Here is a 12,823-nt window from a genome sequence, read left to right on the forward strand (position 1 = left end):
GGTGAAACGGCAGTATTTCTCCGCTCTTATTGCATCTGCAGATTGCCGTCTGACGGCCCTGTTTAAGATCACACATTCCCTTTTGGGGAAGGTGGGCCCAGTGACCCACCTACAGGGCCGTGCGAAAGAGTTTTCTGAGCATCTGCAGGATAAAATCACTCGGATCTGGTCTAAGTTGGACTCCATGCATGAAGCAGGGTCTGTGGAGATACTGAGGGAATGTTTTAGCCTTGTTATCTGGGAGCGGTTTGATCCGGTTGGACCCAAGGAAGTGGACAGGATCCTCTGGATTGTGAATGCCACCACCTGTCATTTAGATCCATCCCCTCCTGGCTGGTGAAGGTAGCTCGGGAGGTGATGTGTGGTTGGGTCCAAGCGATGGTAAACACATCCTTGAGTGAGGGGGTGTTCCCGGTTGCCTTTAAGGAGGCACTGGTGCACCCCCTCAAGCAGCCATCGCTGGACCCAACTGTGGTGGACAATTTTCATCCAGTCTCCCACCTCTGCGTTTTAGGGAAGGTGGTTGAGAAGGTGGTGGCGTTGCAACTCCAGAGGGTCCTGGATGAAATGGATTATCTGGACCCCTTTCAGTGAGGTTTCAGGCCAGGATATGGGACAGAAACTGCATTGGTCGCACTTATGGATGAGCTCTGGTGGGAGCGGGATGGAGGCAGTGCATCCATCCTTGCTCTCCTTGACCTCTCAGCGGCTTTCTATACCATCGACCATGGTATCCTTTTGGGACATGTCATGTTCACCATTTCAATGTGCTTGGTACATCGTAACGTTTCGCATGTCATTAGCCTGATACGTGTTTGATCTCAGAAGGGAGGAAGATTCCTCTTCGGGGAGTTCTTATCTGTTGGCTGCTGGGTTGGAATGTATTTGGGTTATCTCATGTATTCAAGGTTGTTTTCCCAGGATGTGCGGAAAATGGTTACTAGCACCTGGGAGGGGGATGGTTGCTATGGCTGGTAGGGGGGAGGGATTACGTTTGGAGCCGAGGGTTTTTAGTTTGTAGTTGGCGCGCTTTTAGTCATTCTCAGCTTTCTCTGTAACTGTCATAATTTCCCTAATAAACCAGATTTCATTTAAGTAACCTCTTGTGAGTCTGAGTGTTTGGGATAGACCACCATTACAGGACAGCTCAGGGAGTTGGGGGTGGGCAGTGTAGTTCTGCGCTGGTTCACCTCCTTCCTCCAGAGCCAGTCCCAGTCGATGGTGATAGGGGGGGAGAGATCTGACCCTCAACCCCTCCATTGTGGGGTGCCACAGGGTTCGGTTCTCTCTCCTCTCTTGTTTAACATCTACATGAAACCACTGGGTGAGATCATCCATCACCACGGGTTGAGGTATCATCAGTATACTGATGATACCCAATTATACATCTCTATCCTGGGTGAGTTAAGTGATGCAGTGACTGCCCTTTCTCAGTGCCTGGGGGCTGTGGGGGTCTGGATGGGGAACAACAGGCTTCAACTGAACCCTGGTAAGACGGAGTGGCTGTGGATTGATGGTGCTTCATCTTCCAGGAAATTGTCATCCTTAGTTCTGGATGGGGTTGCACTGCCCCAGACAGACTCAGTGCATAATCTGGGGGTTCTCCTGGACTCACGATTCCTGCTCGAACAGCAGGTGGCAGTCGTGGCCAGGAGGGCCTTTGCGCAACTTTGGGTTGTGCTCCAGTTATGCCCGTTCCTGGATCGAGAAGCCCTCTGAACAGTCATTCACGCCCTGTTTATCTCCCATTTAGACTACTGCAATGTGCTTTACATGGGGCTACCCTTGAAGAGTATCCGGAAGCTTCAGCTGGTCCAGAATGCAGCCGCGCTGGCTATTTTTGGTGCCCCTAGGTCAGCACATATAACACTGTTGCTGCGCGAGCTGCACTGGGTGCTAGTTTGCTTCCGGGTCCAATTCAAGGTGTTGGTTATTACCTTTAAAGCCCTACATGGCATGGGGTCAGGTTACCTGAGGGACCATCTCATCCCCATTACATCGGCCCACCCCACCCGATCATCCAGAGAGGGCATGTTGCAGACCCCGTCCATAAGAGAATTTCATCTGGCGGGGTCCAGGAAATGGGCCTTCTCTGTAGTGGCCCCTGCTCTCTGGAATATCTTTCCCCTGGAGGTGAGGCAGGCCCCCTCACTCCTGACCTTCCAGAAGGCCCTTAAGATCTGGTTCTGCCGTCTCACCTGGGGCGGGAAAGTGAATAACCATTCTTGGGGGTGGCTCACACCCTAGAGTCCCTCCCACCAGCCTGGATTTTATATCTTTCTTGGATTTTATTTATTTACTGTATGTTATTATAACTGTTTTATGTGATTTTAATGTTTATATTTTGTGCTGGATTTTACTGTAAACCGCCCAGAGTCCCTCTTTTGGGGGAGATGGGTGGTGGCTAAATTTGAGCAATAAATAAATAAATAAAATAAATAAATAGCACGAAGGGTATGAATGTAAGCTTCAGTGTTACATGGTCAATTTCCTTCAGTGTTCCTATTCCTCCACTGTGTCTTTTCCTGTTAATTAGTATCAAGTCAAGGATGGCTGATCCTCTTAGGCTTTCCTCCACCCACCAAAGGAGATAATTAGCAGGAAGACAAGTCAAGAATTTCCTGGAAAGACCATCCTTGGCTGAGTTTATATCTCAACAGATGTTGGGGTAATTAAAGTCTCTTAGCACTACAAATTCATGCCTCTTTGAATGATCTTCAGTTTGCTTTTGGAAGGCATCAACTCTGTCTTCACCAATAAGACACCAATAACAGTATTAAGGTACTTATTCCTCCAATTATTTTAAACCAGCCACTCTCTACAACATTACCAAATTCATTCATTTTGATTTCTGTAAAAAATAAAAAGTATTTTTAACAAAGCGTGTGACTCCTCCTCTTTATTGTTTCTTTTCCTTTTGAACACATTGTATCCTTCAACTGCTATGTCCTACTCCTGGGAGTTAGATGGAGGGATGAATGGATGATCTTGTCATCATGAGTTAATATTTTTGATATTCAGCATTTGTAATTGCAAATAGCCTTGGTAGCATTTGCAAAATACATGAAGTAGATAAATTATTTTTCCTTTTATTGGTTTTTACTGCAAAATAAATGAAGTACAATAAAAAAGTAATAAAGTAAAATAAATTAATGAACACATCACTTCTAGTTTATATAACAATATTCACTTTTGATGTAAAGTCCATTGATTATAGCAAAATTTGGGCAGTTAAGGATGCTTGAGGAATCTGAGTTTTGAAACTTGGTTGTGACCATAAGAAAGTCTTGTGATCTAGATCAGTCTTTCCTTACCTAGTTGTTGCCAAATGTGTTTGGATTACATTACTCCCAGAATATGCAGCTATACTGATAGAGTGTGTGTATTATAGTCTAAACACATCTTGAGGGCAATGGTTCAGGGAATGTTGATTTAGATCTTGTGGACCAGTGAAGTCTGCAAATATTCTGGCAGGTAAGTTTTATTTTTAAAATGATTTTGCTTGTACTTTCATCTTGCTTAATACAAAATGCTACCTACTTAGGGTAGGAAAAAAGCATAAACAATCTTTGTAGAAGCTAATTTATTTATTTTCTATCCCACCTTTATTATTTTTATAAATAACTCAAGGTGGCGAACATACCTAATGCTCCTTCCTCCTCCCATTTTCCCCACAACAACAACCTTGTGAGGTGAGTTGGGCTGAGAGAGTGTGACTGGTCCAAGGTCACCCACTAATCATGTGCTTTTTCTCATGCTGAATGTTGCCTGAAGAAATGCTTGCCATGTTCAGCATTTTTTGTGCCTTGGCACCTGCTCAAACAGCTTTCAAGCCAAGGTCAGGTCAGTAGTTCAGAATCATTTCCAAAATAGTTGAATGATGAGGCTTAGTTGAATGATGAGGAACCTACCATGTATTCTTTCTCTGCATCTCAGTAGATGCTGCAATGTGCAATTAAGTGGCTTACTACATGGGGCAATTCCATCTAGATCCAAGTATTTCTCACCCAGGGTTTCTCACCCAGGGTTCCGTGGCAATCTAGGGTTCCAGGAGAGATCACTAGGGGTTCCCTGGGAGGTCACAATTTATTTAAAAAATTATTTCAAATTTGGCCAACTTCACATTGAAGAGGCAAGTTTAATTCGTTATTTTCAGTTTAAGAACATGGTTAATGCATATATACAGGCCTACACATGAAACAAATATAATAATTTTGTAACTTCTGGCCTATATTTGAGCCTGAATGTGCAGGGGTTCTCTGAGGCCTGAAAAATATTCCTAGGGTTCCTCCACAGTCAAAAAGTTGAGAAAGGCAAGTACCCAGAAACTGTATGTAATATGTAGCATTTGGATTTTTCCTTCCCTGCAAAAGAATCTCTGTACCTTTTAATATCTGGATGGCATACAGAAAGTTAAAAGAAATTCCCACTGCTTCATCTTCAGCAGCAAAGAAAAGATGTAACCTATTGCATATCTGCCCATGTAAATGTCAGAGACAGAATGTAAGATACTGAAAACAGCAACAGTCTTAACATTATGGGAACAGAACTGAGGTACATATTCAAATACCACCATCAAGAAAGATGAATGTGGTTTTAAAATTGGAGGAAGAAACATCAATAACCTGTGCTATGCTGATGACACCACTCTGACAGCAGAAAATGCAAAGGATGCACAAGCTCTAGTAATAAAAGTCAAGGAGCACAGTGAAAAAAACGGGTCTAAAATTAAATATAAAGAAGACCAAACTAATGACAACAGGTACAACAACCAGCCTTAGAATTGACAATGAAGATATAAAAGTGGTGGATGGCTTCTGCCTTTCAGGTTCAACCATCAACAGTAAAGGAACAAGCAGTCAAGAAATATATCACAGACTAGCACTTGGTAGGGCAGCCATGAAGGCCTTAGAAAACTTATTCAGATGCTGTGATGTGTCTGTACCTACAAAGATCAGAATCATGCAAGCCATGGTATTCCCTGTGACACACTATGAAAGTGAAAGGTGGATTTTGAAGAAGCAGTATAGGAAGAGTATTGACACTTTTGAACTTTGGTGTTGGAGAAGACCCCTGAGAATACCATGGGCAGTCAAGAAACAAACAAACAGATCACCAAACAAAAACTCAACAGTTCTCACTTAAGGTACAAATGACCAGGCTCAAATTATCTTACCTGAGATACATTGTGCAAAGACCTAGCTTTCTGGAGAAGGCTTAATGTTGGGAAAGGTAGAAGGAAAGAGAAACAGAAGATGACCAGGAACAAGGTGGATGGACTCAGTTACAGTGGTGATGGGTGCACTGTTGGAAGACCTGAAGAACCAAGTTAAGTACAGATTGTCATGGAGAAACTCTATCTATGTGGTCACTAAGAGTCCACACTGACTTGATGGCACATAATCAATACAGGTCAATTGCAGCAGCTAAGTCATTTTTGTCTGAGTTGGTTTTGGGTACATTCCAATCTATGTTTCTACCATTTCTGATATATTTCCAATATAAGAGAAATCCCTTTGTTATATAAATTCCTTACTTCTACTTCTACATCCCCTACCTCTACTTCTACATCCCCTACTTCTCACAATCCACCAAAGAATGTACTGCATTCTCAAATCATAATCAGTTAATTACTGCAAAAATGAAACATGGACAATTTTTAAATATTAATCACTTTTCAAAATGCACACAGAGATACCAGATACACAGACAGAGAAGAATCTGAAGCAAATGATCTGTGCTGTTCCTGAAATCCATGGCAAATTTAGCTGGAAGCATAAGGTGAAAAGGGAATAAAATTCTGCCACTATTTATATGCATGATAACCATAGCTGGTTCATTGACTTAGGCAGAGAAGGCCAAGTTTAATTTTTTTATACTATTTCATAGTATAAATACATAGTATATAGTAAATATATAGTATAAATCTATTTCATACTCTGCAAGGTTGCATTTTTATTTAGAATGCAATCCAAGAAAACATTGGGTGCTCCTAAAGAGGCAAAATATGCTAAACAAGAATCTTGAAAATCATTCCAGGGATATTATTGAATGCATGTTCATGAATGTTATATCTCTTTACTTAGTTGGGCAACTGGGACTACAATCAGATCACCACTTGCTTGGAAATAAGCCTTATTAAACCTGATGGGACCCCAGGTATCCATTAGAAATGCATTGTTGGAGCTGGATCTGAGCTGAAATCAGATCTGAATCTGAATTACTGCTCTTGTGTTCGCTGTTTTTCAGCTAGAAGAAGGCATAATCCATGAATGAAAACTGTGGGGGATCCTAGAGTTCCCATCTCATTCTTTAATCAACCACTTTTTACCCTGGACTACCTTTCCATTTTAATTTGGGGAACAAAAGGACAAGACGCAGGTTCCCTGATAGCAGAAAATCACAGACAACCTAATCCTAATCCTTTGGATCTTGCAAGCCTCAAAACCCAACTTTGGGTTTAGAGGCACTAAATGTTAGTCCAGCTTTATAAAAACAGATTCTGAATGCTTAAGACATTCAACAGCTGTCATAAATGGCAGTGGTATTGGGCATATGACAGACTGAGTCTGCCCTTTCTGCATTAATTTTTTTTTTCCCAGAGAACTCTCATAAAACTTTTTGTCCCATTAAAGTGCATTGGAAGGCTGGAGGCAGGGAGCTTTTTACCCATTCCATCTCATGTTTCAGCTTCAAGATAAGATAACATTTAACAATAATATGTCCTATTATATTCAGCATAGGTATAGCATAAACGGGATAATGTGCATGCACACACAAGTTCTGATAAGAGCTGGAATGTCCCTGAAACATTGGCTGGTTTTCCAAGTTAACATCTCTTCAATGCCTTGTGATGGGAAAGACAGCAGCATAGAAGTATAAATCTTTTTATACTTACATAAATTTACTTAATTTGTACACCACCCAGAGTAATTGGGAGTTGCCTGGTGTACAAATTAAATAAATAGTCTCAGAGCGGCTTTCATGAAAACAGTTTTATCACAGTTCTTCCTTCTCTTTAAGCAGAACAGAAAGTTGGTTTCATTTGTTTTACAAAACAGTTCCATGGAATTAGCTTCTTATAACCATAGCTCCCTTCCGCTACTTCCTTTAACTGTACGTGCTTTTTTCAGAATGAGATATGAATGAACAAAAGGAGTTATACAGAAAAAACTGCTATATATCAAGAAAGGTCAGAAAACCAATGACAACAGGAGCTGCAATATCCATTCTAGCCCAAACATACCGTACTGAGTATTCCCTCCAGGCCTTTTAGATAAGTCATATATGATCTTGCCAGTGACTGGAAGTTTAGCAATTTGGCTTACCATCAAAAGTATCCATATGAGGGTCCAGTGTCAAAAAAGTCAAAATGGCAGTCATAACCATGCGACTGAAGCCCCATGCTCTTTATATATGCATGCAATGATGACACAAATACAAAAGGAGTACTGTATGGTTTTGATTGTATAGTCACAACTACTACCGCGACTTTTGAGCCCTCCTTGGACACTGCTCCTTACAGTCCTAGACACATTTTTCTAGGAAGAAATTGAATCATACTCAATAGGGTTTACTTCTGAGTAGATGCGTATTAGAATGCCCTGCCAATAACCTAAATAAAAACCTTTCAGTTTGACTCATAGGTAAGTGGGTACAGAATTCTACCTGACTTTGCTATGATATAGGCCTAAAATGCTTCCATCTCTTTAATCTCCATTGTTTATTTGGGTTAACTGATGGAGATTGAGCGTGGGGGTGGAGGAAACTTTCTACCTCAGATAATTGTAAAAATGATAATGCTGTAAACCCCTAGACATTTTTTTTTAAAGACACAGGGGGAAAGCTAGCTACTCAAGAAAGAAAATTGTAATTTTAAAAGTTTCTGCAAGGTTTTAAACCAACAACTTTCTCTGTGCTAAGCAAGGATCTTTAACCACCATGTTATTTTTACAGTTCTGATAATGGGAGGTATAGAAACCTTTGAGTGCATGCTAGAACAGACCATTGCTTCTTGCTACAAACATCTGTATTCTACATGAATAAAAAGTTGTTGTGAAGGAATAGAAAAGTGTTTCAGATTAACAGTAGTATCTCTAACATCTATGCATGCTTTGAAAGCAGTTCAGAAAAGGAGCTTCAGACCACACATGAGGAGCACCATCTTCCTGATATTCATCAAAGAAGCCTGACTTTTTAAAGGCTTCCTTTTGAGCCTGGAAAAAAAGGGTTTCAGCTGCTTTAAGGAATCTTTCTTCTGAGCCTCATGTGGCTCAGAGGGGTAGGCAGCAATATTGCGACCGAAAACTCTCCCCACGACCTGAGTTCGATCCCAGCGGAAGCTGGAGTCTCGGGCAGCCCGCTCAGGTCGACTCAGCCCTCCAACCTTCCGAGGTCGGTCAAATGAGTACCCAGCTTGCTGGGGAAGGTGACGACTGGGGAAGGGAATGGCAAACCACCCCTCTATAGTCTGCCAAGAAAGCGTCGCGAAAGCAGTGTCCCCCCAAAGGGACTCGGTGCTTGCACAGGGGACCTTTCACCTTTCAGCTTCTTAAAGGAACCATAACTGTTTTCTGTTTTTTTCAGGCATATGCAGATGCTTGGTTGTATGGATGGACAATGATGTATGGATGGACAAGAAATAGACAGCTAAATATTTCAGATGAAAATTTGAGCTACTAATGAATTACCTCTTCATTAGCTAATTACTAATGAATTAGCTTTTCCATGTTTTAGAGGGGTTCTTGTTTTAATTAAATGCTATTTATACCAAGGAGTTTGAAAATTAGAACATATACCTTCTACATCAGTGGTCCAAAATATAACTCTACTATTTCCAGTAAAAAAGACGATCAAGTCGTAGGGGGGGGCATTCTTCTGCTGAGTTGGGAGTGAGCAAACCACCATTCTTTTGTTGCATGCAGGATTGTAGAAGGCCCATTTTTGCAAAGCTTCTTCCAATCATAAGGCCAAGATGTGCGCAGTATGATGCTGAAAATAGGAAGTACAGTTTTCTGCCGTGATGTGGCTGGTAGCCCACAAAAATGAATTCAGAAGCCACCATTTTAACAGTTTTTTAAAAAATAAAGACAGTGATTTGACATTTCCCACAATGGAAGAGTGGATGGTGAAGATGACGGAGCTTGCTGAGATGGCTAAATTGACAGCCTTGATTAGAGAAAAATCACTGATCAAGTTTAATGCGGATTGGAAACCCCTTTTGGATATTTTGTGCAAAACAGAAAAAAAATGTAATTATGATATATGAGTTTGATGATTAGAAAAAAATAGTAGATGATAGAAAAAATGAAAGTTATGTTGTAACCATAGAGTAAGAGTTCAATTTCAATTTATACCTATAACTGTTGTAAAAGAAATTGGAAGTCCGTCCTTCCTTCCTTCCTTCCTTCCTTCCTTTTTCTTTCTTTTTCCATTTTCTCTCTCATCTTAAATATTAGTTTTTGTTAGTTTTTATCTTTCTTGCTTAAAAATTTAATAAAGTTATTCATTAAAAAATCCAGCTGCAGCATTTAACTAGCTACTGACCCTTGTAGCTTTGGATTGATTAACTGTTATGCAGGCTAGACCATTGACCATATATAAAGCATCCATTTATACCATCTGGAACTTGTGCTGGTGATTGTCTTATATTGGAGAGAAACAAGATTCAGTCATACATATGAACTGAGGGCTGCTCTAAATGCTTAGAATTGATTGCCCCAAAATAATTATAATACACATATACAATAGGCCAAAATCTGCCCAAAACACATTTTTCTACCTTGAAAAAAGGATTTCTATTTTTTAAAACTGCATTTTGAAGAAGGATTCTGAATTTTTGTTTTCAGTTTCCTGGAATGGTATTTTAAATTTCCTTTATTGTTGGCCCTGCTATGTTTCCTATTACACATCCCTCCACCATTCCACAGCCTCCAGAACTCGCCATGTTTTCAGAGAAACAGCTGCAGACCACCATAGAAAGATGAGTGTACAAAGTAAAGAGGACTCTCTCTTATACCACCATAAAAGTTCAAAATGTTCAGATTCAGGTAGTTCTGACCTTGAAAAATCTGTTTCAGCATCCAGACAACTCTTCCAATCTTGGAATTGTTCATTTCAAATGTAATGGAAGTGTTCTGACCACAAAAGGGCAGCTCCAACCTTTCCTTGGAAATCAAACTATATCTGGGCATTTAGAATGTCAAAGTTGCAAAATTTTAACCTGAAAACATTTTGAGCACCACTAATATATATCCCTCATCTATCTTTAAACCCTAAATCCCACATCAAATAATTTACTTGTTTTCTTCTCTTTTAAAAATAATTTAAGGTGTGACCTTTTTTTTTTCTTTTTGCATCAAAATCCAGTCAGGTGGCCTATTGTATTACTTAAATGCAATGACCTTGTCTCTTGGTGATTTTAGTGCATGGGCATTTTCTTGGTAATAAGATGGAAATGGTTCTCATTGCTGTCTTATGAGATTTTTTTCCATTTTCTTTTAAACTTCCTAATCTAACCTTATTGTTTTCCCAACTGCATAAAGTTTGGGAATCACATTGCAGCCAAAGATACAGCCCCACTACCTCCTCACAAATTTCAAACAATTTCAATAAGATGCTCCAAGTAGCTGATATTCAAAAAGGGATTATAATAAAGATAATGGGGAGCCAGTTTGGTCTAGTGATTAAGGCTCTGGGCTAGAAACCAGGAGTCTGTGAGTTCTAATCCCACCTTAAGCATGAAAGTTGGCTGGATGACCATGGGACAGTCACTTTCTCTCAGCCCAACTTGGTGCAATGTAGACTAGTCTCCTCGTGGTGCACCCTGGGCAACGTGACCTCTCACAGCTAAATAGCCTACACATCTGGTTGCTGGACCTCACAAGGATTTCCCAGCAAGAAAAAGTAGCATGAACACCGAACTGCTATGCCATACGATTAAAAAAAAAAAAAGATAAGAATAACAAGCTATACCTTCAAAAGTCAATAGGTATAAAATAAATGGATCTCCAGCAGCGGCTAAAAATATCCCTCCCTTTGATGGTGAAAATGAAATAACATTTTTGAGAGGATCTAAGCATCTAGTAAAACCCCTGGAAAGATTGTGCTTCCTGCTGGTCTGCTGAATTTTCCACCTTGGGTTTTCATCTACTGAAGACAGCTCTTATGATGTGAATGGATTATATCCGAAGGGCCTGGATAAATGCGCCTCTCAATTACTGAAGGGATGTCACAACCAATACAGGACTTTCTGGAGTTTGTTGAATAACCAACCTCACTTTTGGCTCATAGGCAAGTCTCCTGAGGATTTTGAGAGGAGCATCAGCAATTTTTCCCTTTTTTTTTGTAATTCCCAGTGCCTTCATTGCAAGGCATGCAGGGAATACTAAGCAGGGGAAAATCTAAACTTAGAAAGTGACTGATTTCCTCTCCATGGAGATATGGATCACACAGCTAAGTAGGAGGAAGATGCAGAATGCCACCTTAGACAAGGTTAATATCTGCTCTTAGAAAGATTGCTACTGCACTCTACTGGGCAATTTTGTGGCAGCAAGTAGCCCCATTCTAGAAGGTAAATCCATAAAGATTTCTTTTCTCCATAGAGGTAATTGATACTTGAAGATGGAAGTAAATGTAGGGTCTCAATTAAAGCCACAGAAAATGGATTTAGCACAGATACATATAATTTGCTTGGCTACATAACAGGTTAGGAGCTCAGCTCAACTTTATATCTGCACTGCTAAAATTTACTTTAAAAAGATATTGAGCACTGCCCCAGGCAGACCCCGGGTGGAATCTGGGGGTTCTTCTGGACTCATGACTCCTGCTCGAAGAGCAGGTGGCAGTCATGGCCAGAAGGGCCTTTGCACAACTTCATGTTGTCTGCCAGTTACACCCCTTCCTGGAGCTAGAGGCCGTTTGGTCACTCACATCCTGGTCATCTCCCATATAGACTATTGCAATACGCTCTTCATGGGGCTACCCCTGAAGAGTATCCAGAAGCTTCAGCTGGTCCAGAATGTGGCTGTGCAAACAATTCTTGATGCCCCAAGATCGGCACATGTGACATCATTGCTACGCGAGCTGCACTGGGTGCCAGTTTGCTTCCGGGTCCAATTAAAGCCCTACATGGCATGGGGCCAGGCTACCTGAGGGACCGCCTCTTCCCCGTTATATCAACCCATCCCACCCGATCATGCAGAGGGCATGTTACGGACCCCGTCTGTAAGAGAATTTCGCTTGGTGGGGTCCAGGAAGTGGGCCTTCTCTGCAGTGGCTCCCACCTTCTGGAACGTTCTGCCCCTGGAGGTGAGGGAGGCCCCCTCTCTCCTGGCCTTCTGGAAGAACCTGAAGACTTGGCTCTGCCACCTCCCTTGGGCTGGGAAGGGGAGTAGTTATTTTTGGGGGTGGCTGGCACCTTAGAGCTCTCCTCACTGAATTAGAACTTTTATGGCCACTTGGATTTTATATTTATATTTATTTTATGCTTTTATTTGGTAATTTTGTATTTATTATTTTAAATATGATATTTATGCTTACTGTTTTAACATTAATTTTATTGTAAGCTGCCCAGAGTCTCTCTTCTCGGGGGAGATGGGCGGTGACAAAATTTGAAAAATAAAATAAAATAAATAAAATAAAATAAAAATTGATCCCCTTCAGTTGGTTTATAGTCTCTTTCCTGTTTTGAGGGGAGGATCCCCAGATCAGTCCTCAAGCTGTGCACTCATTGATTTTTCCAGTTGGCTCAATCACATTTTCTCTTTTAAGTTGCTCAGGGCAGGCTATATGTACAGTGATTGTATTTTCTTGGAAAAAGATA

This window comes from Candoia aspera, chromosome 1, assembly GCF_035149785.1.
Source record: "Candoia aspera isolate rCanAsp1 chromosome 1, rCanAsp1.hap2, whole genome shotgun sequence".
Classification (NCBI taxonomy): domain Eukaryota; kingdom Metazoa; phylum Chordata; class Lepidosauria; order Squamata; family Boidae; genus Candoia; species Candoia aspera.